General features: G+C 33.3%; 1 long non-coding RNA gene across 1 annotated transcript in view; it reads left to right on the forward strand.

The window, feature by feature from the left end:
* Positions 1,077-6,440, forward strand: part of LOC109344848 — a 21,344-nt gene continuing 15,980 nt past the window's right edge. The window contains exons 1-2 of the long non-coding RNA XR_002107347.1: positions 1,077-1,099; positions 5,567-5,569. This is a non-coding gene — a long non-coding RNA (uncharacterized LOC109344848). The remainder of the gene's footprint in view (positions 1,100-5,566; positions 5,570-6,440) is intronic.

The following is a 6,440-nucleotide window of genomic DNA, read 5'->3' on the forward strand; positions in this document are numbered from 1 at the left end:
TATATCCTATAAATAATATCTTTATTTATGATAATAAAACAATGTGTATTTGTTATTCTCATATGAGAGTCACCAACCACCTTTTTTATTATTATCTAATAAGCTAAGTACATAAAAATTATATATTTAACTTTTAATGAATTAATCTTAGGGCTCATTTCATCACAAAATAGGATTGAGAACATGATAAGAGTAGGGTGAATTGTTATCATTTTTAGTATTTGGTATTCACCAGGTAATAATAGCATTAATATAATAGTGTTGAAATTGATACTCACACTCGAGGGTATTATAAAAATGATTGTGTAGTGGGTTATCTTTCTTTGACCATTTATTATATAATAAGCTAATTACATAAAAATGATATTCTTCATTTTGAATGCAATCATCTTAGGGTTCATGCAAGATATGATAGAGAACATAATAACAATATGATAGGGTATAAGTAAGATGAACTTTTATGATATTCAGTGTTTGTTATCTATGAGATAACGATGACATTGATGGAATTATGGTGGTACAGAAAATATTGCACTATCATATCATCAATAAACCAGCTCCCCCCTTATGAAATAGAAAATAAGATAGACTAATAAGATAACTCTATCTTATCATGTTAGCTCATCAAACTCTAGATTCTGATGTGTGTTGTACTAGCATTATTAAAGGGTTTGTGTGTGAGACCATTAAACTCATTTATAATTTTTAAAAAGGTGACTTGATGCATGAGACTTTTACTTAGTGAGGTTTAGGGATGATAAATGTACTTATCTTGTAAGTGGTGATATTATTTTTAGGATTTGAACCTATAACTTCATAGCCATCGTGTTAAAGATAAAGATGACTCATTCTTATATAGTTTTCGGTTATGGTAGTTAGAATTAGCTTTACTTTAAATGGTAGCTCGAGTTTGAAGCAACTACCAATTTTCCTATTGTATAAATTATTGACACTTTGCCTTTGTGCATAATTCAATTCCAATAATAAAAGTTCAATTCTTTAGTTCTCTTATGCTCTTTCAATTCCCTTCTTATATTTCTTGTATGGTTGCTAAGAAACTAAGATAGTATCAGAGTCAGAGCCCAACTTCTTTCTGGTTGTCATGGGCCAAAAGATGCCCTTTAGTTATGGGTCAAATGTAACCTTTCACCTGATCCAGCAGGCTTATGTGAGGGGGCATGTTGGGAAGTAAGTCTCACATCGCCTAACTTGTTGTCTCGAGAATGATTTAAATATCTGTTGGGTTACTCCTCTCATTGCCAATTGGTTTTGAGATGGAATCTTAACATGGTATCTCTTAGTTTCTTAGAAACTATTGGGAATGCTTGAAATATGTTATTGTATTAGTCTCACATTGTATAGTATTGAAATAGAGTAGAGTAACCAATGTTATATATTGGACTCAGATCCCTTGTTATAATGTTCACCAGATATAAGCACCAAATAGAAATACCCCATGGGCAGGTGGGCCCATGGTTGTGTTAGGATTTGTAATCCTTATTCTCTAATAATATCTTGGTAGCCGCTCAGCACTCCCGGGGACGTAGACACAATTGCTGAACCCCGTTAACAAATTCTCTTATTTCTTCTCTTATATTTACTCTTATGCCCTTTTTTGATTGCTTGTGGCCAACGCTGCACAACGATCGCTTCCGCTGCACCAACACTTGGTATCAGAGCCAATTGGTAGATGACTCTTAACCAAGACATCAGATAATGGCTAAAGAGAGTGAAAGCATGGTGACTAAACAAGGTGTGTCAAAGGTAGTGGCAAAGATAGAGTAGATGAGTTGAAGGAGAAAGAAACATGGCGGAACTGTAGTGTGGGCGATGTATGTGTTGATCCAGAACCCCATAAGTTCATGTATTGGGTTAGGATTAAGGTAGAGATAAAGACTCATGTGTTGAGTTTAACCCAGAGACAGATGCTGACAATATCTCTCTAGATGTTGAGATAATGTTCTCATTTGAGATGAGAAGTGGAATACCCTAATAGCGTGTCTGATACGTCATAGTGAAGGATGTTAATTGTTAGCAGATCTACAAAAGCACAGATGCGTTGGCTGACTTTGTTGTAGGGTGTAACATAGGCATTAGCTTTGATGCAAGTTGTAACACAAGCATTGGTAGAGATGCAAGGAGTGAGACATGGGCATTGGCTTGGATGCAAGAATGTGACAAAGACATTAGTTAGCATTGACGCAAGGTGTGTGGGTATACTCCTTATGGTGGAGTATGACAGTTCTTTTGAACTAGGATTGTCGAAGTAGACAATGGTGGTAGTGATTGAGGCTTTCTAAGGAAGCTCCAAGGTTCAGTTTGATTGAGTATTGAAGAGGACGATTGTTAGTGAACTTTTGTGTAGATGTTCCAATATATCGAAAGACTTCCTAGCAATAGGTGGCTAGGCGGCGTGTTCCATTTGATGGCGGTCGGGAAGCTACACTACAAGTTTGGAGAGCTAGGCTCTTGATAACATCGTCAAGGATACTCACAAGGTCTATGTTGTAGGGGAGCATTTAAAGAGAATTAGACTTTGAACAAGATGGAATCATATATTCGCTAAGGTGGAGATTCTTGTGTAGATTTCCTAAGGAGCGAGATATTCGTCTATTTCAATCAAGGTGGAGATTGTTGGGGATGTTTTATGTTATTGTATTAGTCCCACATTGTGTAGTATTGGAATAGAATAGAGTAACCAATGTTATAAATTGGACTCAGGTCCCTTGTTATAATGTGCACCAGATATAAGCACCAAATAGAAACACTCATGGGCAGGTGGACCCATGGGTGTGTTAGGGTTTGTAATCTTTATTCTCTAATAATATCTTGGTAGCCGCTTAGCGCTCTCGGGGACGTAGGCACAATTGGCCGAACCCCATTAACAAATTCTCTTGTTTCTTCTCTTATATTTATTCTATGTTTTTATTTGATTGCTTGTGGCCAACGTTGCGCAACGATTGCTTCCACTGCACCAACAACAACCATGGAAGAAAGAAAAGAAGGGAATTGAAAGAGCATAAGAGAAGTAAAGAATTGAACTTTTATTATTGGAATTGAATCATGCACAAAGACAAAGTGCCAAGAATTTATACAATAGGAAAATTGGTAGTTGCTTGAAACTCAAGCTACCATTTAAAGTAAAACTAATCCTAACTACCATAACCGAAAACTATATAAGAATGAGTCATCTTCATCTTTAACATTCCCCCTCAAGCTGGAGAGTGAATACCATTAACTCTCAGCTTGAGTATAAGATAGCAAACGTGAAAAGTCGAATCTGGAGTTTGGAAGAACCATCAAAGTGTTGAAAGAATGATTGTTTCTTTTCTTTAAGAATAATGCTCAAGGAGAATACCATCTTGGTTTCTTGGCATGATGAAATATGAGCAATTTTGCTCAAGAATAACAAGAGAAAAGTGAGATGAAATATGAGCAACTTTGCTCAAGAATAACATGGGCAATATTTGCCTCGAGAATATTGAGAAGAATTAAGAGAAATATTGGCAAAATTTGCCTAAAGATATCAAGAAGAATTTAGAGAAATAGAGACTGTGAAGATTGTATAAGAGAGTGATAAAGAAATGGAGCATATTGAGGTTGAGATTTTTTTTTCTTTCAAAAAGATAATATCAAACCAGAATGAATCAAATAGATTTAAGACCCCAACAAATTTCATCAATTTCTACTTTGAAAAGATCAGCAGAATAACCAATCTTGCACTGGAAAAAAAACAATATTGTTTTCTTTGTCTCCATGCATCTATGACTGATGAAAATGTTACTTGGCTCCTTCACTCTCTTTGCCATCATTATTTGTGTTTGCACTTTTCAATGAAATATCTTGCAAGTTGTGAAAGTGATATAAGGAAGGCCTCGTTTTCCTTTTGAGAATTTGAAGCCATGGAGCAAATTGAATGTGAAGAGGAAGAACTTCTTCTTGTCATACATAACATGAACAAGAAAGATAAAAATTTTGCGGAATAGATAACTTTGCTCTAATACCATCTTAGTTTCTTAGCAACCATGCAAGAAAGAAAAGAAGAGAATTGAAAGAGCATAAGCGAAGTAAAGAATTGAACTTTTATTATTGGAATTGAATCATGCACAAAGGCAAAGTGCCAAGAATTTATACAATAGGAAAATTGGTAGTTGCTTCAAACTCAAGCTACCATTTAAAGTAAAACTAATCATAACTATCATAACCGAAAACTATATAAGAAGGAGTCATCTTCATCTTTTAACACATCAAACAATAAACTTATCGTTAAGTCAAGCTCACCCTCAAACTCATTCATAATGCATTACTAAAATATATATTTTTAACAAAAACAAGTCCAAGACACATTGATCCAATAATAGAAGAGGGATGTGTGTCATTAGATTCCATTAGAACCAAGACACATTGATCCAAAAATGAATTTGACTATGTGCAATCATGCATAGAGGGTAGTGCCAGCTGGGTCCATCATATCATATTCCCCTAACCAAAACCTAGAGAGTTTCCAACAAAGCAAAACTTATGTCCCCACTCAACATTTGTTCCATTATCCACTATTTCAATCATGTTGGCCTTTGAATTAGAGTTTGGAGTCCCATGGCAAGCATATTCCGGTAACACTCACTAACATTCTTCTTAGACTTTAGTAATCATAATATATAATAATTAAAGTTCTATGGCATGGCTTTAGATTATGAAATTGGTGTTGATGTTTTTTTGACTAGAACCAAATCAATTGATCAAGGATGATTCTATATATGGCTATGCATTGTTTTCTTGTCCCATTTATATACCCATCTTGATTGTGACTTTTGCTGCCCATACTTTTCTTTCCTTTGCAACACACCACAAAAGATTAATTAGTCCACTTTAACAAATTTCAGTAAAACAAATTGATTCTATTGCTTTTGTTCCTTCATACACATTTGGCATTTATAGCAGTTGGTAATAGAAATGGGAAAACAGAACACTGCTTACAGTTCATAGGATTTAATTTTATTTATCAAGTGAATGGGTAAACCAATACAATTGAATTAGTTGAATATTTGTCGTTTTTAATTTTATTTATCAAGTGAATGGGTAAACCAAAACAATTGAATTAGTTGAATATTTGTCGTGTACGGTCTCTTAGCTTCGACGACTAAGAAGAGATAATAAAAAGGATAAGATTCAATCTCTTCCTAAAAATTAGAGTTATCACTACTTTTTTGGGACGAAAAGTATAAAATCTTCTTCAAATCAAATTTAGATAATTTTGGTTTTTGAATCAGTTTCAATAATAATCGATTATGACTCGAGAATGTATTAATATTTCATTCGCATGTACTAAGACTACATCTTTATTAATAGCATGGATTATGTTATTTTAAATATTTTTATTAATTAATTAATATTTATTAAAGAATTAAAATAATTTTTTTAATGTCTAACGGGATTAAAATTTACATAATTGTTCGGTAAAAAATGTTCTGTTGGTTGGAGTGAATACTATCATCAAACAAAAATTGTTGCAATTTTCCACTTTTCATTACCTCTGCTTATAATACTATCATCAATTATTGTAGAGCTTGTAGGTATATATCGCCATCCGGTTAGCTTGGGACAAACCTAAAGTCACTGTTTAGGAATAATGGCCCTTCAATTTTCTAAACACTTATTTTTTCGGATAATGGCTTACACTCAAATGGTATTTTTGAAGAGATGGAATTTACAAGAATAAAGTGACATGATTTAATCTGTGTACGCAACTTCTTGTAATGAAAGAATGTTTTGTTGTTGCTGTTTATGAATATTTTTAGCTTGCCCTGATTTGTTTTTTTTTAATTCTTTCCACACTTCAGAATTGCAATTGGATCCAAACTCCAATAAACATCTTAATTCAACGGAAAAATTGATAGTAAGAATTTTTAAAAAGACTATTAAGTCAAGCCTAAAATTCCCTCATTGCAATGTAAACAAATATGACAACCATATAAAGAAAAAAAAAGCCACCATATATAGTCCTATAAAAAGAAATGAGGACATTAATTATAAATAGATAAGATTTAATTGTAATGGACTACAAGTCATGAGAGCAAATATTTTTAGACTGTGTAACGCCCCGAAAAATACTCTTTATTTATTATGCGGAAAAGTGAGTAAATTTCCTTTTTTTTGAATTGGCGATATAAAATTGTTTCCTTTTAAAAAAACATTTCTTTTCCGGGACATCACTTTAAGTAACATATAACGCGGAAATCAAAACCGGTTAACTAACGGTAACTGAAATGATACAACATTTCCTGAATATACATCTTCATATATATAAAATATCATAAGCACTTAATATACATATTCAACAAGAAAGGGCAGAAATATTAATCATCGCCAAAAGACACTAAACAAAGACATGAACAAGCTGAAGCCGTCAGTGTTTCAAAAGTCACAAAATGATAAGCAAC

This window comes from Lupinus angustifolius, chromosome LG04 (assembly GCF_001865875.1).
Source record: "Lupinus angustifolius cultivar Tanjil chromosome LG04, LupAngTanjil_v1.0, whole genome shotgun sequence".
Lineage (NCBI taxonomy): Eukaryota > Viridiplantae > Streptophyta > Magnoliopsida > Fabales > Fabaceae > Lupinus > Lupinus angustifolius.